At 39.0% G+C, this 26,334-nt stretch overlaps 1 protein-coding gene and 1 non-coding gene across 2 annotated transcripts in view; both read left to right on the top strand.

Annotated features, from left to right (window-relative positions):
* Positions 1–26,334, top strand: part of INPP4B (inositol polyphosphate-4-phosphatase type II B) — a 723,258-nt gene that overhangs the window by 488,527 nt on the left and 208,397 nt on the right. The gene's annotated exons all lie outside the window — the stretch shown is intronic.
* TRNAR-ACG (transfer RNA arginine (anticodon ACG)) lies at positions 2,841–2,912 on the top strand. Its single transcript has one exon. It is a non-coding gene; the product is annotated as a tRNA-Arg (tRNA).

Here is a 26,334-nt window from a genome sequence, read left to right on the forward strand (position 1 = left end):
TTCTGGTATTGAGTTGTATGAACTGCTTGTATGTTTTGGAAATTAATCCTTTGTCAGTTGTTTCATTTGCTATTACTTTCTCCAATTCTGAAGGTTGTCTTTTCACCTTGCTTATAGTTTCCTCTGCTGTGCAAAAGCTTTTAAGTTTAATCAGGTCCTACTTGTTTACTTTTATTTTTATTTCCATTACTCTAGGAGGTAGGTCATAGAAGATCTTGCTTTGATTTATGTCATTGGGTGTTCTGCCTCTGTTTTCCTGTAAGAGTTTTATAGTTTCTGGTCTTACATTTAGGTCTTTAATCCATCTTGAGTTTATCTTTGTGTATGGTGTTAGGAAGTATTCTAATTTCATTCTTTTGCATGTAGCTGTCCAGTTTTCCCAGCACCATTTACTGAAGAGGCTGCCTTTGCCCCATTACATATTGTTGCCTCCTTTGTCAAATATAAGGTACCCATAGGTGCCTGGGTTTATTTCTGGTCTTTCTATCTTGTCCCATTGATCTGTATTTCTGTTTTTTATGCCAGTACCATACTGTCTTGAAGACTGTGGCTTTGTAGTATAATCTGAAGTCAGGAAGGTTGATTCCTCCAGCTCCATTCTTCTTTTTCAGAACTGCTTTGGCTATTCAGCATCTTTTGTGTTTCCATATGAGTTGTGAAATTTTTTCTTCTAGTTCTGTGAAAAATGTCTTTGGTAACTTGATTGGTATCACATTGAATCTGTAGATTGCTTTTGGTAATATAGTCATTTTTATAATATTGATTCTTCCTACCCAGGAACAAGGGATATCTCTCCATCTGTTTGTTTCATTTTTTATTTCTTTCATCAGTGTCTTATAATTTTCTATGTAAAAAGAAAAGTTCTTTTGTCTCCTTCAGTTCAGTTCAGTTCAGTTGCTCAGTTGTGTCCGACTCTTTGCAACCCTGTGAATCGCAGCACGCCAGGCCTCCCTGTCCATCACCAACTCCCGAAGTTCACTCAGACTCACATCCATCGCATCAGTGATGCCATCAAGCCATCTCATCCTCTGTCGTCCCCTTCTCCTCCTGCCCTCAATCCCTCCCAGCATCAGAGTCTTTTCCAATGAGTCAACTCTTTGCATGAGGTGGCCAAAGTACTGGAGTTTCAGCTTTAGCATCATTCCCTCCAAAGAAATCCCAGGGTTGATCTCCTTCAGAATGGACTGGTTGGATCTCCTTGCAGTCCAAGGGACTCTCAAGAGTCTTTTCCAACACCACAGTTCAAAAGCATGAATTTTTCGGTGCTCAGCTTTCTTCACAGTCCAACACTCACATCCATATATGACTGCTGGAAAAACCGTATCCTTGACTAGGCGGACCTTAGTGGGCAAAGTAATGTCTCTGCTTTTCAATATGCTATCTAGGTTGGTCATAACTTTGTCTCCTTAGGTAAGTTTATTCCTAGATGTTTAATCATTTTTGTTGCAATGGTGAATGGGATTGATTCCTTAATTTCTCTTTCTGATTTTTCATTGTTAATATACGGAAATGCAAGTGATTTCTGTGTATTGATTTTGTATCCTGCAACTTTGCTAAATTCACTGATTAGCTATAGGAATTTTCTGATACTATCTTTAGGGTTTTTTATGTACAGTATCATGTCATCTGCGAACAGTGAGAGCTTTGCTTCTTCTTTTATGATCTGTATTCCTTTTATTTCTTTTTCTTCTCTGATTGCTGTAGCTAGGACTTCCAGAACTATTTTGAATAATAGTGGGGAAAGTGGGCACCCTTTTCTTGTTTCTGATCTTAGGGGGAATGCTTTCAGTTTTTTACCCTTGAGAATAATGTGTGCTGGAGGCTTATCATATATGGCGTTTACTATGTTGAGGTAGGTTCCTTCTATGCCTGTTTTTTGAAGAGTTTTAATCATAAATGGGTGCTAAATTTTGTCAAAGGCTTTTTATGCATCTATTGAAACTATCATATGTTTTTTACCTTTCAGTTTGTTACTATGGGGTACCACATTGATTGATTTATGTATATTGAAGAATCTTTGCATCCCTGGAATAAACCCAGCTTAATCATAGTGTATGAACTTTTTGATGTGTTGCTGTATTCTGTTTGCTAAAATTTTGTTGAGGATTTTTGCATCTATTTTCATCAGTGATACTGGCCTGTAGTTTTCTTTTTTCTGTAGTCTTTGGTTTTGGTCTCAGGGTGATGGTGGCCTCACAGAATGAGTTTGGAAGTGTTCCTTCCTCTGCAGTTTTTTGAAAAAGTTTTAGAAGGACAAACATTAGCTCTTCTCTAAATGTTTGATAGAATTCTCCTACGAAGCCATCTGGTCCTGGGCTTTTGTTTTTTGGGAGATTTTTGATCACAGCTTCAATTTCAGTGCTTGTAATTGGGTTGTTCATAATTTCTATTTCCTCCTGGTGCAGTCTTAGAAGATTGAACTTTTCTAATAATCTGTCCATTTCTTCCAGGGTATCCATTTTATTGCCATATAGTTGTTCATAATAGTCTCTTATAATCCTTTGTATTTCTGCATTGTCTGTTATAACCTCTCCTTTTTCATTTCTAATTTTGTTGATTTGATTCTTCTTTCTTTTTCTTGATGAATCTGGCCAAAGGTTTGTCAATTTTTTTTTTTATCTTCTCAAAGAATGAGCTTTTAGTTTTATTAATCTTTACTATTGTTTCTTTCATTTCTTTTTCCTTTATTTCTGCTCAGACCTTTATGATTTCCTTCCTTCTACTAATTTGTTGTTGTTGTTCTTCTTCTTCTTCCAGTTCTTTTAGGTGTAAAGTTAGGTTGTCTATTCAATGTTTTTCTTGTTTCTTGAGGTAGGATTGTATTGCTATAAACTTAGGCTTCCCTGGTGGCTCAGACGGTAAAGCGTCTGCCTACGATGTGGGAGACCCAGGTTCGATCCCTGGGTTGGGAAGATCCCCTGGAGAAGGAAATGGCAACCCACTCCAGTACTCTTGCCTGGAGAATCCCATGGACGGAGGAGCCTGGTGGGCGACAGTCTATGGGGTCTCTAGGAGTCGGGCACGACTGAGCGACTTCACTCACTTCTTCCCTCTTAGAAATGCCTCTGCTACATCCCATGCATTTTGAGTTGTCATGTTTTCATTGTCACTTGTTTCTAGAAAATTTTGGATTTTCCTTTTGATTTCTTCAGTAATCTTTTGAAATGTATTGTTTAATCTCCATGTGTTTGTGTTTCTTAAAGTTTTTTTCTTGTAATTGATATCTAGTCTCATAACGTTGTGGTCAGAGAAGATGCTCGATACAATTTTAACTTTCTTAAATTTACTAAGGTTTGATTTGTGACCCAGGATGTGGTCTATCCTGGAGAATGTTCTTTGTACATATATAATACACCTGAGAAGGTGTATTCTTCTGCATTTGAATGGAATTTCCTGAAGATATTAATGAGATCCATCTCATCTAACGAATCATTTAAGACTTGTTTTTCCATATTAATTTTGTTTTGATGATCTACTCATTGGTATGATTAGGGTGTTAAAGTCTCCTACTATTATTGTGTTACTGTCAGTTTCTCTTTTTATATCTGCTAGTGCTTGTCTTATATATTGAGATGCTCCTGTGTTGGGTGCATAGATATTTACAATTGTTATGTCTTCCTCTTGGATTGATCTCTTGATCATTATGTAGTGTCCTCCCTTATCTCTTGTAATATTCTTTATTTTAAGGTCTATTTTGTCTGATATGAAGATTGCTACTCCAGCTTTCTTTTGCTTCCCATTTGCATGGAATATATTTTTCCATCCTCTCACTTTCAGTCTATATATGTCTTGAGGTCTGAAGTGGGTTTCTTGTAGACAGCATATATATGGGTCTTGTTTTTGTATCCATTCAGCCAGTCTCTGTCTTTTGGTTGGAGCATTTAATCCATTTACATTTAAAGTAATTATTGATATATGTGTTCCTATTGCCATTTTCTCAATTGTTTGGGATGTTTTATAGATCTTTTTTCTTCTCTCATATTTCTTCATGATATAAGTCCCTTTAGCATTTGTTGTAAAGCTGGTTTGGTGGTACTGAATTCTCTTAACTTTTGTTTGTCTGAAAAGCTTTTTAATTTCTCCATCAATTTTGAATGAGATCCTTGCCGGGTATAGTAATCTTGGTTGTAGATTTTTTCCTTTCAGTACTTTAAATATATCCTGTCATTCCCTTCTGGCCTGCAGAGTTTCTGCTGAAAGATCAACTGTTAAGTATATGGGGTTTCCCTTGTATGTTACTTTTCCCTTACTGCTTTTAATATTCTTTCTTTGTATTTAGACTGTTAGTTTGATTAGTATGTGTCTTGATGTGTTTCTCCTTGGGTTAATACTGTGTGGGACTCTTTGTGCCTCTTGGACTTGATTGACTATTTCCTTTTTAAGGTTGGGGAATTTTTCAACTATACTCTCTTCAAAAATTTTCTCATACCCTTTCTTTTTCTCTTCTTCCGGGACCCCTATAATTAGAATGTTGGTGCATTTGATCTTGTCCCAGAGGTCTCTGTGGAGAAGGCAGTGGCAATCCACTCCAGTACTCTTGCCTGGAAAATCCCATGGACGGAGGAGCCTGGTAGGCTGCAGTCCATGGAGTCGCTAAACGACTGAGCAACTTCACTTTTGCTTTTCACTTTCATGCACTGGAGAAGGAAATGGCAACCCGCTTCAGTGTTCTTGCCTGGAGAATCCCAGGGATGGTGGAGCCTGGTGGGCTGCCGTCCATGGGGTCCCACAGACACGACTGAAGCGACTTAGCAGCAGCAGTGGCAGCAGAGGTCTCTGAGACTATCCTCAGTTCTTTTCATTCTTTTTACTTTATTCTGCTCTTCAGAAGTTATTTCCACCATTTTATCTTCCAGCTCACTGATTCATTTTTCTGCTTCAGATATTCTGCTATGAATTCCTTCTGGAGTATTTTTAATTTCAGTAATTGTGTTGTTTGTCTCTGTATGTTTATTCTTTAATTCTTCTAGGTATTTGTTAACTGATTCTGGCATTTTATCCATTTCGTTTTCAAGGTTTTTTTAAATCATCTTTACTGTCATTATTCTGAATTCTTTTTTGGGTAGTTTGCCTATTTCTGCTTCATTTACTTGGACTTCTGTGTTTCTAATTTGTTCTTTCATTTGTGTGGTGTTTCTTTGGCTTCTCATTATATATATATATATATTTAACTTATTGTGTGTGAGGTGTCCTTTTCCCTGGCTTTAAGGCTGAATTCTTTCTTCCTTTTGGTTTCTGCCCTCCTAACGTTGATCCAGGGGTTTGTGTAAGCTTCCTATAGGGTGAGATTTGTGCTGAGTTTCTTTGTTTGCTTGTTTTTCCTCTGAAGTGCAAGTCTGAGGTGGTAATCCTGTCTGCTGATGATTGGGTTTGTATTTTTTTTTGTTTGTTGTTTAGATGAAGCGTCCTGCACAGGGTGCTGCTGGTGTTGTGATGATGCCAGGTCTTGTGTTCAAGTGGTTTCCTTTGTGTCATTTCTCACCATCTGATACTCCCTAGGGTTAGCTCTCTGGTAGCCTAGGGTCTCTTGGAGTCAGTGCTCCCACTCCAAAGGCTCAGGGCTTGATCTCTGGTCAGGAACAAAGATTCCACAAGTGTTTTTCTAGGGGCATTAAGTGAGATTAAGGCAAATACCCAAAACTGAGAAACCAAATACAAACCTCAAACATATGGCAGTTACAAAATCAGGTAGATGATAATTAAAATAATGGAATATACACATATGCATATATACCCACAAGCAAAGTCAAAACAGTCCGAGTAAAATAAAGTACAGTCGATTGACCTGGCAAACAAAGGAAATCAAAAATTATATTTACCAGTTAAGAACAAAATTAACTAAAGCAGAAACTGGAAAACAAAACTAAAGCAAAATGCCAATTGGGAAATAAAGCAATGAAAACAAAACTAACAAATACGTTGAGAGGAAAGAAAAGAAAGAATAGATATGCAGAGTTATATAGAGGTGGATAAAGAAGATTTATATATATTAAAGATTAACTGCAAGGGGAAAAGAATAGTAGGAAAAGCAAAGAAAACATAATAGGTTTTTAAACAATTAAAAATTAAAATCATTAAAAATAGAAAAGTAATAAAAGGAAGAAGAAAGAAAGAAAAAAGAAAATGAAAACTCCACAGAACTGCAAAAGCCCAATGTAAACACAGAGGTTTATTGCCGGGGTCCAGCCCTGGTGGATCCAGGGAATTCGAAGGTGGGGACGGCATCGGCGTCCTTGGAAAAATACATATTTAATTACAGATATATAGAGAGATTAGAAACGGATAGTGTAGTAGGAAAATTAGTGGAGAAAAAGAGGCTGAATAACTTGGTTTACATGGAATAGCATCCATGCTCCAGATGGGAATTCTGCCAGAAAAACAGGGAGCAAGAAAGAAATGACATGGGGGAATCAGTCTTTCTGGAAACTGATCCAATTTCTTTATTTTGGGGTTTGCTTATATACCTCTTGTTACACATAGGGATGAATACAGAGTCACGCGGGGGTCAGCAGTCCTGACCTTTATCAAAATCAGGTGCTTCACATAAAAAGGTCTTAGGGATTTTATGATCCTTTCTTTCTGATAACCAAAAAACTTATTTTTTCCAAGGGTGTTTTTACTTAAACCAGGCACCACCCTCCAAATAAAGTTACATTCCTATAGGATGAAGGTATAGTGAGTTACAATCAAGAAAGAAATTTATTTAACCCAAGGTTAACATGATTAATCTTAAAGGTTAATACTTATTTCTCCTATATGCTAGTTATATTCATTATAAGGGCAGGGAACATGGAGATTTAGCAGCAAACATCAGCCCAACAAATGAAAATCCTTTCACCAATGCTCCCCTTAAGATCTATTTAGTCTTAAGATAGTGATAAAGTTACATTTTTACATAGCAAGGACACAGTGATTTATAACCAAGTACAGTGATCTATTACAAAAGAGAAAATTCATTAACTCAAAAAGTCTAGTATTTCTAACCTTAAAACTACTATATTTCCTTTTCTATATTCCAAATACATTGATTAATATATTCCCAGGTGCCTAAGGAAATGGAGGCCTGGCGGCAATCATTGACTCAACAATGAGAAAAGCCCTATGCTAATTAAGACTCTCAAAATACTCCAAAACTCTCTGTGCTGTTTATGGTTGAGAGGTAGTAAACAATTATGTGCATAGTGGCAGGAGTATGGATAATCCTGTCACACAAGCTAGTCCGTCAGCAGAGAGGTTTGACCTGAGACATCCTTGTCCCACCCAGAGCAGGGAATTAGCAGCAATTATTGACACAACAAATAAAAAACCCTTCACCAATATAATTCCTAACCAACCCACTTTACTAATAATTTCTAACTCCCCAAAAGAATTTGCCTGTAGTATGTCTAAAACACCTCGTGCCTCTCAGATTGGGAGGCTGTAAACAATCACATTTGGCCCTACCAACCTATACAGGCGGGCTAGATAACCTTCAGAGGAGTCCGTAAGCTGAAACACTCTTGTCATGCCCAGGAATTTTTATTGCCTTGGAGCTGCATGTTTATTCCTTCTCCGAGAAAAACGGTTATGAGGGAGAGCATAAAACAGACTCTAGTTTTTGGGTAGATGCTCGGGAACAAGGGGTTTCCTGAGGCTTGATCACACCTTTGCGTATGCCAAGCCTCCGTCCTCATGACCTTTGCCATGGGCGGAGTTCCTCACGCTGGCCCCCGGCAGTTTATAACAACAGTAAAAAGTGTAATTGAATATACACATATACATATACACCCATAAGCAAAGTCAAAACAGTCCAACAAAAGTAAAGTACAATAGATTGACCCAGTGAACAAAGGAAACCAAAAATGATATCTACCAGTTAAGAATAAAACTAACTAAAGCACAAACTGGAAAACAAAACTAAGCAAGGTGCCAGTTGGGGAATAAAATAATGAAAATAAAACTTAACAAATGTGGTAAGAGGAAAGGAAAGAAAGAAAGAAAGAATAGATATCCAAAGTTAAATCAAGGCAGATAAAAGAGATTTATATACATTAAAGATTAACTGAAAGGGGAAAAGAACATAGGAAAAGCAAACGAAGAAATAAATATAGCATGATAATAATAGGTTTAAAAATTTTTTTAAAGAGAAAATTTTTAAAAAAAGGAAAAGGAAAACTCCACAGTACTGCAAATGCCCAACATAGAGGTAGAGGATTATAACAACAATAAAAAATGTGACTGAGTTAAAAGAAAAAGCTCAAAAGATTAATTAGATTTCATAGTGCAAATAAAATCAACAACTACAACAGAGGGGGGAAATAAAAGGAAAAAGAAAGGAAAAAAAAAAAAAAAAAGCCCAGAAGAAGCTACAGAGCAAGTCAAAACATAAGAATAATAAATGTTTTTCTTGAGTCACTGCTGCCAGAGTCCTTTCCCTCGCTGGGAGTCACAGTCCACCTCACCTCCCTAGGATGCCCTCCAACACAGTGCTAATCTCTGGACTTGTGGGGGCAGCTCAGATTCTAATCTGGTCCTACTCCTGTGTGTTCTTGCCTCCAATGTCCACAGCTATCAGAACTAGTGCATTTTCTTTTGTGGGAGCTTTCAGTGTCCTTTTATATATTCCATAGACGATGTCTGCCTAGTTGATCACTTGGATTTAATCTTCAGCTTGTACAGCTGGTGGGAAGGTTTTGGGTCTTCTTCCTTAGCCACACTGCCCTGGGTTTCAACTGTGGTTTTATTTCCACCTCTGCATGTGGGAGTTTGCTCCTGAGGCTGCCCTGGAGGACTTGGGTTTGCCCCTGTGAGGGCCAGGTCTGGAGGTGGTGCAGCTGCTTGGGTCGCGAGGGTTCTGGCAGCACCAGGTACTCAGGGGAGTTGGCGGCTAGGACAGTAGGAAATATAGTGCTCTAGAAGGGTATGGCAACCAGTATTGGCCAATAGGCTCCAGTATTCTTGCCTGGAGAACCCCCCTGACAGAGAAGCCTGGCAGGCCCCAGTCTTTAGGGTCGCAAAGAGTTGGCCAGTACCAAAGTGACCCTGCATGCATAGACATAAGTTTTGTTTTGTTTTGTTTTTGCCTGTGGCAGCTCTGCCTCCATGAGAGTTGAGTGTGAAGGTGGTGTGGCTGCTTGGCTTGTGGGGACCCTGGCAGAGCAAAAGTTATGGCCCTATCAGAATCTTTTTTCAAGCCTCTTGTAGCTGGCTATCAGAAGGCTCCTTTGGCCAGTCTTTCTCTGTAGCTCTGCTCATTCAGGCACTTAGAGGGAGGGCTCCTTTGCCTGGGGTCCTTCTCTGTTGTTCGGCATGTCCGGCACAGAGAGGCGCTCCCCTGGCTGGGGTCCTACTCTATAGATCAGCACATCAGTCACTTAAAGGGGCACCCTGGGTGGGGTCCTACTCTGTAGATGGGCCTGTCAGGCACTTAAAGGGGCACCCTGGGTGGGGTCCTACTCTGTAGATGGGCCTGTCAGGCACTTAAAGGGCACCCTGGATGGGGTCCTACTATGTAGATGGGCCTGTCAGGCACTTAAAGGGGCACCCTGGGTGGGGTCCTACTCTGTAGATGGGCCTGTCAGGCACTTAAAGGGGCACCCTGGGTGGGGTTCTACTCGATAGTTCAGTACATCAGGCGTTTGACATGCCAGCCTCTCTTTTGTTCAGCTGCCAATGCTGGCATGTGGGGAGAGAGAAGCTGTGGTGATGGCTCCACCCCCTACCTGTGACTCAGCAGTATCACCTTGCTTCCATGGCTGCCTGGCTTTCCACCACAGAAATTTTCCACCACAATCTACTCCCTCACATCCCCTCGATCCATCTCTCCGCAGTCAACAGCAGCCTTCGCCCTGGGATTGCTCCGCAGTCCCTAAACTCCAGTTCCCAGCCACTGTGCCTTCCAGGGGACCTGCATTCCTGTCCAGGGTATGACCTGCCTCCATCCAGGGTAGGCATGGCTGCAGCAAGGACTGTCTGATTCTCAGTCCATTTAGGCTGCCACAGATCAGCTGTTTCACTCTCAGCCATAAGTGTTCCTCCTCTGACTCAGACAATTGCCCCGATGTGGGGATGGGACCCCTGCTTCAGTTCCCCCTCCCGCTGAGGGCAGGTCCAGTCCTACTGACTGCTTTTCCCCCTAGTTCCTTGTCCTACAGAGTTTTGCGTGCTTCTGTATGTTCTTTTCTGCTGCTCAGGTACTCCTGTCCACTCTCAGCCATGCACTGTTGTGTCTGAAGGTGTATTTGTAATCTGTCCGTGGAGAGAGATGTACTCCACATCCACCCACTCCTCTGCCATCTTTTTCTCCCTACCTTGCACCTTTTTTGTGTAAATCTCCGATTATTAAAATGTGTTGGAAAAAATTCAGCAATGAATCTTTAATACTTTTTAAAGAAATGTAGAGAAAAAGTCATACTGAAGATTCAAAAGAGAAATAGGGAAAATTTGTGAGAAAACTGGCTAGTGATCTCAGTAGAATGTAAGGAGTTGTGCCTGTTATGAAAAGGAATCAGAAAGAGCTAAATTAAGGGCCATCACGTTTGGAACTTCCCTGCTGGTCCAGTGGTTAAGACTCTAGGACTCTGTGCTCTAAATGCAAGAGACCTGGATTCAAGCTCTGGCCAGGGAACAAAGATCCTGCATGCTTCTCAGCATGACCAAAAAAAAAAAAAAAAAAAAAAAACCTTTGGGGAAAATGCTAAGAAGAAAGAAAGAATGGAAAGAATAATGAAAATTTAAAATGCAACAGGCAAAAAAAATCCAGAATCACAACAGATTTGACACTGAGAAGTCACATGAGAGATGTAGAACACAAACAGGAGTTCTTCTCAAATACTAAACAAAGGTGGGAAAACATCCAAAATGATGAGAGGGAAGATGTTAGATGTTTAGGGCAAAAAGCTGGAAACTACCAGAAAATTTTCGCATTCTTTGGAAAGAACAATTCATGCAAAATCTTGAAAGAAAACGTATGCAGTTTTTATTTTTTTACATGCTGTTGAGAAAATCAGGCTAACCTTAACATTTCTCTGCAGAAGTCTGTGGAGTAATATCTACTGATTATTGAGAGAAAAAGGCTATGTCTCCACTTTATTATTTAGGGTCAGGTTGTAATTTTTTTTATGAATGAAGACAGTAGAAATGGCATACTTAAAAGCACAGAAAATATCATCCAGCAAACTTTCTTTAAAAATCTGTGCTTAACGATTTATGCCATTCAACTGATAAAATATTTTAAATTATTATATTTATAACACAAAATAATATACTATAATCATTAAATTTTATTATACTATAAAATTAATATGCATAGTATAACAAATTAAGAATGTAATAATAGGATATTATCCTACAAAAGAATTTGAGACTTTTTTCTTGGTTGGATGGAATCATCAACCTAAAAAGAACTTTGAAGTTCTTTTCTTGACTGCTTTTCTTTTTTAATTTTTAGTTGAGTATTGTTGATAGAGCTTCCCTGGTGGCTCAGACAGGAATCTGCCTGCAATACAGGAGACCTGAGTTCGATCCCTGGGTTGGAAGGTTCCCCAGGAAAAGGGGATGTCAACCCCCTTCAGTATTTGTGTCTGGAGAATTCCATGGACAGAGCAACCTGGCTACAGCTGAAAGTGAAAGTGAAAGTGAAGTCGCTCAGTGGTGTCAGACTCTTTGAGACCCCGTGGACTGTAGCCCACCAGGCTCCTCCGTCCATGGGATTCTCCAGGCAAGAATACTGGAGTGGGTTGCCATTTCCTTCTCCAGGGGATCTTCCCAACCCAGGGATCAAACCCTGGTCTCCTGCATTGCAGGCAGACGCTTTAACCTCTGAGCCACCAGGGAAGCCCAGTTATAGTTGATAGAGTTGCAAAGAGTCTGCAAGACTGAGCTACTAACACATTCACTTTTATAGTTGATTTCCAATGTGTTTCTGCTGTACAGCAAAGTGAATCAGTTTTATGTCTGCATATATCCACTCTTTTCTTAGATTTTTATCCCATATAGGTCATTACAGAGTACTGAGTAGAGGTCCCTTTGCTATATACAGTATGTAGTTATTGATTTCTTTTTAATGCATAGTAGTGTCTGTATGTCAGTCTCAACCTTCCAATTTATCCCTCTCCCCCTTTCCCCCGGTAATCAAAAGTTTTTGGGCTCCCCTGTTTTTTTATATCTGTGACTCTATTTTGTTTTTATAAATACGTTCATCTGTACTATTTTTCTAAATTCCACATATAAGTGGTACCATATGATGTCTGTTTTTCTGACATAACGTCACTCTGTATGACAATCTCTAGATCCATCCATGTTACTGCAGATGGCTTCTTTTAAGCCTAGTCTCATTCACACCCTAGAAAGTATTTTGCTTGCCTCAACTTTCCTACCAACAGCACAACTTTAATGGGTTTTCTTAGCTTGTTTGATGAAGACTGTGGGTGCCATTATGCCCTTATCTTTCAGCACTTGCAAAAGGTGCAAAATGCTTAATTTTTAGCTTGGAAATCTCCTGTGAAAGAGTCATTTTTTTTAAAAAAAAGCTTGGAGTCTTTTCTTCAACAGAGAAAAATAAGTTGCTAGGGCAACTTTATATTATGGTCATTTTCATTGCTAAGGAACAGAGATAATTATTTTCTGAATCTTTAAAATAACCATTAACTAAATTATATCATTTTAGTTGGTGAAGAGCAGTAAGGAAATGAGTGGCAGATAAAAGCTGCCATTAAGTCCCTTTTTATATTTTCTTCTGCATAGGTTCTGTGGGTGCATAGAGATAGTTATAGATGGATGACAGACACATAGACATAGATATACAATCTTTTTTCCTCTCCTTTTCTTCATTTCTCTCTCTTTTATTTAAATAAAGTTAGTAAATACAGTGTGAATTTAGCTGTATAACAGGGGTCACAAAAATTTTTCCTTAAAGGACCAAAATAGACATTTTGCAAAGGTGAGCTGTTCCCTCTCAGTTACCAGGATGACGAATTTACAAACATCGTCAGCCGTTGACTTCTGTGAAAGTCTGGATTTTGAAAATCTTACACTCTTTCATAATCCATTGACTCTTGCAATCTCTCTTTTCATACTAGATGTAAACTTCTCTGCAACTTCGAGTTGGTTTGTTTTTGCCATCTCCCTGTAGGAGTGTTTGGGTTTCCCAGGTGGTGCTAATGCTAAAGAACCTGCCTGCCAATGGAGCAGACATAGGAGAAGCATGGGTTGGATTCCTGGGTCGGGAAGATCCCCTGGAGGAGGGCATGGCAACTAACTCCCGTATTCTCACCTAGGAATCCCACGGGCAGAGGAGCCTGGTGGGCTACAGTCCATGGGGTCCCAAAGGGTCGGACACGACTGAGTGACTTAGCACACACACACACATAGGAGTGTTTAGGGTATTATTTGCCTATTTTGTTACATGACTTCCCTTCATTTACCAAGGGGGTAGAAAGGGGAAAATTGAAAAGACTACTCTGATTGACATCAGCTTCATAAACTCGCAGGTAGAGATTTCCTGAGTTTGAGTTTGGATTTAATTATAAAAGAAAATAGCAAGTAGGAAATTAAATGAGTATTAAATATATGTCTAGTCACAACTGTCTTAAAGACAAGGAATTATTAGTAGTTCATAAATTACTTAGCTCAATAAGAATGATATCCCACTCATACATTTAAGCATATTATTATTTTTATTATTTCAAGGTTGGTATACACTTGACAGACTAAGTGTGACTCTCTTTGCAGGGGCCATGTGTGTGCATGGCTCACCTCCTTGCATAATGCGTACCTGTAATTATAAAGAGGAAGATGTTGTTTATCCCACCCATCGTGACATGGAGTGTCAGTGTCATCAGGGACATAATGGTGCAACAGCTACATCATCACCCAGACACAGTGTCTGTCATGGCATGCAGCAGCCTTCTAAAACCTCTCCTGCTATTAGTCTCTTGGTATACATTGATCTCCAAATGAATCACTTATTAAATTTGAGATTGTACGTACACAGAGTCTGAGGGCAGTGATAGAGTTTAAATTCTTGGGAGCCTCACTCTAATTCACCTAAGCATTAATGCCCTCTGAGTTCAAGTTCAGCTGCCTAACCTCATTTGCATTGGCTGTGAAGTGTTTCCGCAACACTACACGTTGAGTTTGATATTACAGTTTAGGTCCACAAGCAAGAAATTATAGATATCAAGTTATGTTTACTGCTATGAAGAAAGGCTTGTGTGCTTAGCAATTTTCTGCTTCTTTGCTCTTGAAGCCATATTTTACAGATATGTAAAATATACGGTACATTTTTTTCTATAAAATATGTTCACTATAGACAACAGTGAGAATATAGAAAATATAAAAAGGAAAAAGTAAATCACTCTCAACTCACTACCCAGAAGAAATACTGTGTCTTTATTTTCTACATCTACTCTCACATTTTCATCAGCCTCACTGTGGAAAGTAGATTTTTGGTCCCAACTATCATGCCCCCATACCGTGTTTAATTTTCCTTCCGCATCTGATCTGTATTATGAATAACCTGTGAATCTACTGCTGCTGCTGCTGCTGCTAAGTCACTTCAGTCGTGTCCAACTCTGTGCGACCCCATAGACGGCAGCCCACCAGGCTCCCCCATCCCTGGGATTCTCCAGGCAAGAACACTAAATGCAGGCTGCTAATTATTCAAGATTATTATATCTTCATTTTGATTGATACATAAATAAACTAGAAGGAAAACAGACTAGAAATACACTAAACTATTAGTAATATGCACACTAACATAAACAAAGATTATTTCTGGATGGTGTATTTAGAAAGTAATTTGTTACTCAGCCATAGAAAACAAATGCGATAAACTCAGAGAGAGCTAGTTGCTCAGCTGTGTCCGACTCTTTGTGACCTCATGGACTGTAGCCTCCAGGCGCCTCTGTCCGTGGAATTCTCCAGGCTAGAGTACTGGAGTGGGTAGCCATTCCCTTCTCTAGGGCATCTTCCTCACCCAGGGATCTAACCCGGGTCTCCTACGTTTAAGACAGATTCTTTACCATTTGATAATAACTTGTACAAATAATAAGGACTACTTAGACTGCCAGTTAACTTTATCTTGGTTTCTTCTTGTTTAGAGTTTAGTTTCTGTCTGAATATCAAAGTCTAGTCTACATTTATCTCTCCTTCAAATTAAAAAAAATTGGATGACTCTGTTTTTTAGGAAAATTGCCAGCTATTTAGAATTTGAGTTTTCTTCCTTCTCTTCCTCAAGAAAATGTGTAGTAAATGAGGATGGGCTTACTGTGTTCTCATGACAGCATCCATATGAGAGATTCTTGATTCTTTGTAATGTCTTTCCCTTTAAATTATTCTCCATCAGTTAATTTCTACCTTAGTGAATAATACTCAGTCTTCAACAGTTCAATGCAGAAATGTAAAATATAAATATTTTTTTCTTGTCTCACTACATCTATCCATATTCAAGTTCAGCTGTCAATGTCTCTTCATGCTAATTCCACAGTTGCTCTTAAATTCATTTACTTTTTACATTTTCACTCCTTCCATTCAAATCCCAACCACCCCTGTGATAGTATAACAATCTATTATGGCTTTTCTGCTGGTGACCTTGCTTCCTCAAAATCGATGGTTCGCTTTTTTATGGATAAATGATACAAATGAACTTATTTACAAAACAGACTCACAGACATAGGAAACAAATTTACGGTTACCAAGGGGTATATTACAGTGGGGTGGTTAGGAGTTTGGGATTACCATATTCCCACTACTACATATAAAATAGGTAAACCACAAGGACCTACTGTATAGCATGGGAAACTATAGTCAATATCTTGTAATAGCCTATAATGGAAAAAATCTAAAATAACTATATGTATATATATAAAACTGCATCACTTTGCTGTGCACCTGAAAGTAACGCAGGACTTACCTTGTGGTCCAATGGTTAAAACTCCATGCTTGCATCTCAGGAGGCACGGGTTCAATCGCTGGTTGCAGAACTAAGATCCAGCATGCTGCATGGTGTGGCTGAAAAATAATAAAAATTAAATTAAATTATAAAGGAAATTAACACAACGTTGTAAATGAACTGTGCCGTGCTTAGTCGCTCAGTCGTGTCTGACTCTTTGTGACACCATGGGCTGTAGCCCACCAGGGTCCTCTGTCGATGCAAGTTTCCAGGCAAGAATACTGGAACAGGTAGCCTTTCCCTTCTCCAGGGGTTCTTCCCAACCTAGGGATCAAACCCAGGTGTCCCACATTGCAGGCAGATTCTTTACCACCTGAGCCTCAAGGGAAGCCCAAGAATACTGGAGTGGGTAGCCTATCCCTTCTCCAGGAGATCTTCCCGACCCAGGAATCAAACCAGTCTCCTGCATTGCAGGCGGATTCTTTACCAGCTGAGCAATTAAAAAAATAAATAAAAGAAAAATTCACGGTTTCCCATTACAGACTCACATAATCGGTGTGAAAATGTAATAACGCAGATTTCCAGCAGGAGTATCAGGGAGACAGCCTTTATGTGTAATCTCTTGAGAGCTAGACTGAAATTATGTGTCGGGAAGGAAAGAGGGGGAGGTTCTTATTACCAAGTATCAGTATAACGCCGTGCTTCTAAGAAGTTTACTAAATGACTCCATAATCATGATATAGAAGGGATGTGGCATTATAAAGCAGCCCAGTTCTTTGACCTAGCCTCCATGAAGGATGTGGGGTGGGGGGAAGACAACTGGTTTACTATGGAGTTTTTATAATGGAGAGAAAAGGCGAGAGTGACACGTCAAAGGCAGCAGAGACCCTAAACGCGTGGAAGGTACATGTGCATTTGTGTGCGTCTTTATGTGGCCTTTGCCTGTGTTTATAATGCCTGAAGTTTTACAGTCCCTCAACGTGGGTTGCATGCAGCAAGTTCTGTAGGTCTTGCCAAACTACCACCTATAAAATTTTTATGGCTTGTTTTAGTGCTGCCGTGTATTTTATGTTGAGTATTATCTTTGGATTTTGTACTACTTCAAAAGTTTGCTGTGCTTAGTCTTTGTGGAAATATGTAGTTACCAGAGGACATGATGGAACTTGTGGCACTGAAGCTCTATGACAGCTACACATACCATATTAAATGATGATGTGCACACGTGTATGTTTAGGTGGGAGGCTTGGATGGTCATAGAGTGTTTGTTTGTTTTGTCAAAAACGTATACTTTCCTACATGATAATATGATGTTTGAAAACTTATTATGGCACAGCAGTTTTAAGAAATGAAGTATTTCAGTGAAGATGAACCTCATGGTCCATAAAACTCCCTAGGAAAAAATTAGTTTGATTTATATCATGTGTTTTTCTCCCTTTCTTCTGCTTCATTTCTTCTCTTTGTATATATATATTTTTTCATTGGTCCCAGGGGTAAGGAAGGAGAGAAACTTCCTTGTGTATAATTTTTAGAGTCTAAAAGAAAGGATAGGAATAATTTATAACAATTAACTTTAACACTTTCTTAGGTATTATTTAATACATAAACCTTTGTGTGTAGTAGGCAGAGGAACAAATCCTGTAAATCAACTATAAAACATCTGGACCAAACATTTTAGTAGGAAAAATGTGATAGAATTTGGGACATAACATCTTTAAATAAAAGTTTTCCTAGCACTTCTTGGAGGGAATATGAATGCTTTCTCTTAGGTATTAGTGTTTGTAAATATTGTACATATACTAAATTCATGAAAATAAAATTTTTTGTCAATGAAGATAAACGCCTTTTTGTTTAATACTATATATTTCAAATATTCTATACTCTTCACTTTTTGAACCATATTACCGACCTATGACAAGTGTATCTATCTATTGAATATCTAATCTTAAATCTATTTCTTGAATACAGTATATTCTTATTTATGCAAATAATAGTAAGATACATTGAAATCCCAGGTTTAACCCTGTTTGCTGCACAAAGTTACATTTCAGAGACATGTTAATACATGCTCACTTAAATATTATCATATACTATTAAATGGGTTTTCTAAGCATTATATGTAATTTTAAAGAAATGCTGAAGATTTTTAATTTTCTGATCTTGCACCTTACCTTAAAATATTTTGTGATTATTGCATTCAAAAGGTTCATATTATTTCAAACTGATAATGCTACAGGGCTGTCATTTAAGAACTGTTGAAAGCATTTGCTAGGAATTATGAGCTAGAACTAAAATATATTCAGATAAATTCTACTTCAGAAATACCTTCATTGTACAAAAAGTTTTAAGTCTAATTTTCCCACCTAGTGAGCCACCCTGTTCATTGGACGTGGTTGTGCGTGTATGTATGTTAGTAGCCCAGTCGGTTCAGCTCTTTGCAACCCCATGGACCGTAGTCCCCCAGCCACTCTATCCATGGAATTAACTCCTCTCAAGTATAATTTATGTACTGTTTTTCAAAATTTTTCACCACACAAGGTTTCCCCTTTACCCAGCCTATAAGGCAAACTAGGGCTCCTTCCTGTCTACCCACCTCTCCAGCTTCACCTATACTTCGTTTATTTTGGCCTGGCTGAAGCACATAACTTTTGAGAGTCTGTTGACATTTGCATACTCGGATAAAATAAAGGCACGCTGAAAATCCTTACTGACCTGAAAGAAACAGTGATTAATGGGAAAAGCAATAGGAGCAGCTATATTCTTTAGGTTTCATAGATAACAAATAAACCTCAAGCTGATGAATCTCATAGATGTTTTATCTCTTCTGCTTTATCTTTATGTTTCTTCCTGTCTCTCTTGCTTGCTTTCTCTGAAAGAAATATGAAGTCCTAAAGATCTAACAATGATGCGTAAAAATATCCCGTCAAGACTCCACTATTGATTGCTACCTGATTAGTGGTATTTCTTCTGTTCATTTTTCTTCATGCAATGCTGACGCACAGTTGGAATACCATGTGGTATATTATTTATCATAGAAAGCGCATTTGTTCTACCAGCTCCTAGTTTTGAGGACAGATGCTGTGTGCCATTAAGTTCATCATTATGGATTCTTGGTATCATTTAATGAGAGGTCCTGGAGAGTGCTTAGTATCACCAAGCTGGCGATAGAAATATGTGTTTTATTTTGCTGTTTGCTATTGTAATAATAGCCCTTCTGGGATAAATAAGGCAAAACTCATTCAGAAGCATGTTTGCCCATTGTACCAGGATTCTTTCCTTCACATGAATTGAGTAGGGGAGAGTGTGGGTTGTGGTGATAAAACCACAGAATTGGAATCATAATAAGTCCAAAATCTCTGTATCTACCACTTGATACACACTTATAATTTTAGAAAATTACTTAATCTCTCAATTTTCATTCTTTTTTACTTTTTAGATAATGTTATCATTTGTCCTGCAAGGCTACTGTAGTAATTAAGTGAATAATCAAGAAACTCTAGCATTTAATGACTACAGTATTTGTTGTGTGTGTGTGTGTGTGTAAGTGCAACTCCGGGTTTGAAACCTGACTCTCCCAAATCCACAATTTATGTAAGTGTCCTAATATTCACTTTCCTCAACTGTGAATAAAGGATTAGATAATAAACGCACAAAGTTTTTGTGAGGTTTAAAATGAGCTGTTGATGAAAAATGACTGGTACGTGTGTACATGCATGCATGCATGCTCAGTTGCTCAGTCATGTCAGATTCTCTATGACCCCGTGGACTGTAGCCCACCAGGCTCCTCTATCCATGGATTTTCCAGGTAAGAATACTGGAGTGGGTTGCCATGCCCTCTTTCAAGGGAGCTTCCCTGCCCAAATATCGAACTGGAGTCTCTTGTATCTCACGCAGATTCTTTATCCACTGTGCCACCTGGGAAGCCTGCATATGTACACAGGCCTTTAATATGCAGAAACCACTCTTGTGCATGCATGCTCAGTTGCTAAGACCTGTCTGACATTGAGACCCAGTGGGCTGTAGTCTACCAGGCTCCTCTGTCCATGGCATTTCCCGGGCAAGAATACTGGACTGGGTTGCAGTTTCTTCTCCAGGGGATCTTCCCAACCCAGGGCTCGAACTCACATCTCCTGAATTGACAGGAGGATTCTTTACCATTGAGTCACCAGGGAAGCCCCATATACACAGTAGACATGCAATATATCAAAACTATTATCACTGCTTTTATCTTGCCTGAATGTTGACAGTGTTTCAGATAGAAAACTGAGTCTATAATATATTTGTAATCTCCTTTAGTTTACTAACTTAGCATACCTCATATATATGTTTACTGTATTGCATTACAAATTCCAACTGGTCAGAAAAATGGACTGGGCATGTCTTCTCCCAGAAAACTTGTGTATTTAGAGTTGAGAGTGATTTTGGAGTGATAGTCAGGCTTCAGATTAGTTAGGGCCTCCTGGGACACAGAAAAAGAAGAACGTGTCAATTTTCTTCTTGTACAATTCTTGGAACCTAGCATAATACCTGGCATATAATAAGCACTCAGGAATGTAATCTTATCCCAAGAACAACTGAAATTGTGAGAGGAGAATGACATGATTACATTTAGAAAACGGTGGAGAAGTGTGGAGAGGCAGAACAATTTAGGGCATATTGTGGTTGCCTAAGCTTATCATGATGATGGCTAAGACCTCGGTAGTTGGGGGGAAATGGTGACATGTACAAACATTTGAGTTTTGTTTTTTTTTTTAATGAGCTGAATTCAGCAGAGTTTATTGATGGATTATATCTGGAAGTAAGGTGTGTAGAATAATTCAAACATTCTGATCTACATGACTGAATAGATAAGTATAATTCATTCATGTAAGGCATCGTGGTCAAGCACAAGGTTTAGAAGAAAAAATGGAGCCCTCTGTGGCTCTTAATTGAACCAGTGGCTGTTTAAACTAAGTTAAAATTTGTTAAAATGAAATGAAATGAAACATTTGGTTTTTCCATCACCTTAGTCACATTGTAAGTGCTCAGTAGTCACATATGGATAGTAACCATCACAATGAAATAGCACAACTTTGGAACATTCCCATGACACAGAGAGTTCTGTTGGACTACACACATCGAGGATAACCCGCAGTAGCATCCTTAATGATGAGCACTAGTAACATAAAATCCTCCTTTCTTCCTGCTCGCTGGAATTTAATGTAAAGAATAAGAGGGCTGATATCAAGCTGTATCCTTGTCACCAAAAGGCATAAGGTTTTCTTTTTTTTTTTTTTTCCCCCAAGTTGAAGGTATACAGATATATGTTCTTGCTGTGGTATCTAGTGAGAGTGAGATTGTGCTGTTTCCATGAAAACATGGACATCCTCCCTAAATACTGGGCTTCATCCCAGCTTGGCTCCTTACTGTCTGAATGACTTTGAGTAGATTACTTATCTTCCTTGAATCTCAATTTCCTCATTTGTAAAATAAGTATCAGTTCAGTTCAGTTCAGTTCAGTTGCTCAGTCGTGTCCGACTCTTTGTGACCCCATGAATCACAGCACGCCAGGCCTCTCTGTCCATCACCAACTCCCGGAGTTCACTCAGACTCACATCCATCGAGTCCGTGATGCCATCCAGCCATCTCATCCTCTGTCATCCCCTTCTCCTCCTGCCCCCAATCCCTCTCAGCATCAGAGTCTTTTCCAATGAGTCAACTCTTCACATGAGGATAGTAATAATAATAATAATAGCTACTTTCCTGGTCTGCTTTGCATATAGAATGAGTGAACATTTGTAAAGTTCTTATTATCGTACTTGGCATGAATAAGCCTAATGAGCACTACATAAATAAATATTTGTTAAGAAATAGAAAATACATAAGAATTTTGTTCAGTTGTTTGAGATTCCAACATTTCTGGTAGCCAAGGCTGTCTGGTAAGTGCACACTTGAGCAAAATATTTGCACCATCTTTGTTGACCTGGGTGAAAGTGACATTCAGATGAGTCCCTCACATGGGAGATTCCAATGTTGTCCTCCTATGGAAGGATAACTTTCTTCAGAGAAATCATGCCTGCCTGCTCATTCGCTCCAGTTGTGTCTGACTCTTTGTGACCCCATGGACCACAGTCAGTCAGGCTCCTCTGTCCATTGGCTTTTCCCAGCAGGAACACTGGAGTGAGTTGCCATTTCCTCCTCCAGGGGATCTTCTCAACCCAGGGATAGATCCTGCATCTCCTGCACTGTAGGTGGATTCTTTACCTTTTAGCTGCTGAGGAAATCATACTCACTAGGGATTAAAAAGAGAACGAGATTTGATTCACACGACCTCATGGTACAAGTCTTGATCCTGCCACTTCCTCACAACATGGCATCAGACAAGTGGCTGCACTGCTCACTTACATTCTCGTTTGCCTTGAGCAGTGTCGTTTACTGGAACTTCCACGATGCTGGACATGTTTTATACTGCACTGCCCACTCTGATAACCATGTGACTGTGGAGCCCTTGACATGTGCCTAGTGGGACTGAACTTTTTATTTTGTTTAGTCTGGACTTTGAAAGAATTATGTCTGAGGATTGTTGTAAGAAAAAGGAAAGCACATTCTATACCAAAGTAACCTTGATGACCTGGAAAACCTCTTAATGTCCCTCAGAGAGCTCTACTGCCAAGGACTATGTGGAACCTCTTGGATTACCAGACACCTCTGAAACTAAACTGGGGACATCTACATTCCAGATCCAGGGGTGAGAATTCACAGGGGTGATCCCCACAAATGTTTACACTTTCTAAAAGAACGGGCAGGAGTTATGGAAAAGTAATGATACTGTGAGCACAAGTTCTTGCTTTACTAATCTTTCAGGTATGTTAGTAATTTTCCTGGCTACCCAAAATGAAAAGACATGTATTAGTATATGTGGGTTTAGGATATATTTCAGACAGTATGCCACCACTTTAAATATAAGTGGAACACTGAGCTTTCAGAAATAAATAATAATAATAATAGTAGATGACCGTGTTTGATAAACTTTGGAGGGTAAGTGAGATGTTATTTAGAGGTAAATAAACACCAAATCACCTTTATCAGGAACAGAAAATAGACTCTCAGGATGAAAGAAAACATGCTCAACAGTCCTCATTCTTTTTCTAATGAAGTTACCTGAAATTAAATTATAGAACTTGGCTGGTTATCAGATACAAACAGATTCTGTGATTACAACTAATTCCTGTAGTTAACTTGAGTGCATAATACCACACCCACTTATTTTAATGGCAAGCAAAACCCAGAGTAAACGATCACTCAGAATGTCCTGTCATTTTTTCCAAACTTGGCTCAGTTTTATGGTATCACCTGACCGTTTTATGAAATGAAGCCACCCACCAGTCATTTATGGAGTCTATTCTTCATTGATTATTTTGTATTTAATTTTTTTCCTAATGGGTAAACTTTTATGACTTCTTTTAGGTTTGATTTGAGGTCTAATTTTACTTAATGAATGAAAGACATTTGGCTATTAAACTTGCCACCCATGTACACCCACATGTAGTTTTAGAGTGTGATAACTACCAAAAGCTTTATTTAAATTGTGTAGCTATTTTTATTTTGAAAAATGGTACTATACAGCTCATTGTGGGAATATATTTCTATTTGCTTAGATAATAACAATTTCAGATAACATGTTAATGTTTTTCTTACTGGGCTGTATCCTTTGGTAGATAAACTTTTATCAGGCTATTTGGTCTTACTACATTCTTTTTTTTTTTTTCACATAGATGCATAACTTTATTTTATTTTCTTTTTTTACTCTACAATATTGTATTGGTTTTGCTGTACATCAACATGAACCTGCCACAGGTATACACGTGTTCCCCATCCTGAACCCCCTCCCTCCTCCCTCCCTGTACCATCCCTCTGGGTCGTCCCAGTGCACCAGCCCCAAGCATCCAGTATCATGCATTGAACCTGGACTGGCGATTCATTTCATACATGATATTATACATGTTTCAATGCCATTCTCCCAAATCATCCCACCCTCTCCCTCTCCCACAGAGTCCAAAAGACTGTTCTATACATCTGTGTCTCTTCTGCTGTCTCGCATACAAGGTTATCGTTACCATCTTTCTAAATTCCATATATATGTGTTAGTATACTGTATTGGTGTTTTTCTTTCTGGCTTACTTCACTCTGTATAGTAGGCTCCAGTTTCATCCACCTTTACTACATTCTTGTAAATGAATTAACTCTTATTCTTCGGCATTCTTTCTTACAGTAATTACTTTTCAAAATATCGAAGATTGTTGAGTTTACATAACCAGATTTTTTTGGGTGGGGGTTTACATGTAAAATAGATGCTCACGTGTGGAGCTTGACCCCAGGACTAGAGCAATGTTTTGTGTATGTCCCTTAGACAAGCTGAGTGTCTCTGTGGTTATTTTTCTTTTGAAAAAGTTGGCAAAGTATTTGTAAAAAAAAAAGTCTTGAAAGAGCCTAAACTATATTCCAGACATTTATATCTCATCACTACCCCCCAACTTCTTTTACATAAGCAGAGAGAAAGCTTTGTGATGAAATCTCTACATAGTGTGTTACTCAAGACTGCCTAGAGAAACAGAACCCGTAGGAGGTGTATGTATGTGTGTCTGTGTGTACTCATCCTAAAATCTTCAGAGTGAGTCAGCAAGCTGGAGACCCTGCAGAGACTGTGATGTAGTTTTACTCCAAAGGCCAGCAGGCTTGAGACCCAGGAGAAGCCAGTGTCCTAGTTCAAAATCAGTCTGGCAAGAGGAGTTCTCTTCTGCTCAGCCCTTTTGTTCTATGTGAGCCTTCAACTTATTGGATGAGACCCACCCAATATAGGGAAGACAGTCTGCTTTACTCATTCTATAGATTCAAATGTTAATATCATTTAAAACACCCTCGTAGACACATCTGCAAATACATTTGACCAAATATCTGATGCCTTGTGGTTCAGCCAAGTTGACACACAAAATAAGCCATTGCAGTAAGAAATGCAATATGAAGATATATTTCAAATCTTTCTCTATCCCTGAGGAAGAATTAGAGAAGCCAGGGTTACAGACCTAGACCATATAAGGTTAGAGGGCCCAACGGTGACACATTCATGTATTACATGTACTCATTGTGTCTGGAGAAGATCTCAGCATCCTGCTTTAGGGTTAGTTTATATCCTGTTGTTGCTGTTCAGTCGCCCAGTTGTGTCCGACTCTTTGCAGCCCTGCGGACTGCAGCACTCCAGGCCTCCCTGTCCCTAACCATCTCCCAGAGTCTGCCCAAGTTCACGTTCATCACATCGGTGGTGCTGTCCAGCCATTTCATCCTCTGGCGCCCTCTACTCCTTTTGTCCTCGATCTTTCCCGGCATCAGGGACTTTTCCAGTGAGTCAGCTGTTCACATGAGATGACCAAAATACTGCAGCTTCAGCTTCAGCATCAATCCTTCCAAAGAGTATTCAGAGTTGATTTCCCTTAAGATTGAATGATTTAATCTCCTTGCTGTCTAAGACACTTTCTGGAGTTTTCTCCAGCACCACAATGTGAAGGCATCAATTCTTTGGTGTTCTACCTTCTTTATGGCCCAGCTCTCCCAACTGTATGTGACCACTAGGAAGACCATAGCCTTGACTATAGGGTCCTTGACTATACGGAGTCAGTTTATAGTCTGACTTTCTCTCAAATATCAGAAAAATCTAAGAACTACAGTCTGCAAGCAGTCCTTTCATTCATTCAGTCAACAGGCCCACATTACACACTTTCCATGGACTGAGGACTGTGGTCAAACAAAATGATAACGAAGACAAGTCTCAGTGACTCAAAGACTCAGAGCAAGTTTCCCTGTATTGGAATTCCCCCTCTTAAATACATTGTCAGCGGGCTTTAAAATTATCTTTAAAATAGAAGCTTTAAGTAGATGATAAACTTTCTCCTTTTTTAACTGTTGTTCTATTTTGGTAGTCTTAAACCTAGTTTTATTTTTTACCAGCAGAAATTTTTTTATAGCTCTGTATAATTAGAGAGATTCAGTTAGAGCAGGTGGGTAGCTGGAACAAGGAAAGGGGTCTGATGTTAGTTTGCTTACTTGGCTTCTCTGTTGCCCAACACCCTCCCAGCTCTTCTAGCCATGACCCCCAGGGGTGTAAGTAAGGACGTTTACAACTTTTTTCTGTTTAGTTATCTTTCCAATGTTTCATGCATCATGTGTGAACATTGTAAGGCAGGTTTGGTTATTTCCCTTTTAGTTTATATGACTCCTTTCGTGTTCAATTATTCCTCTTTATTCTTCCAGGAGTCCTTTGGGTTTTTTTTTTTTTTTGGTGGGGGGAGGTGCTCTCATTTTCTCTTTATGTTGTTTAATAACCTGCATTTCAAGCTTGTTATATACTTCATTGTGTGTTTCACATTTTAGAAAATTCAGCAGGTCATAAGAACTTCCAGGAACTACTTGAAATTTTCCAGCAGAGGGAAAGC

The sequence above is a fragment of the Budorcas taxicolor genome, chromosome 17, assembly GCF_023091745.1.
Source record: "Budorcas taxicolor isolate Tak-1 chromosome 17, Takin1.1, whole genome shotgun sequence".
NCBI classification, from domain to species: domain Eukaryota; kingdom Metazoa; phylum Chordata; class Mammalia; order Artiodactyla; family Bovidae; genus Budorcas; species Budorcas taxicolor.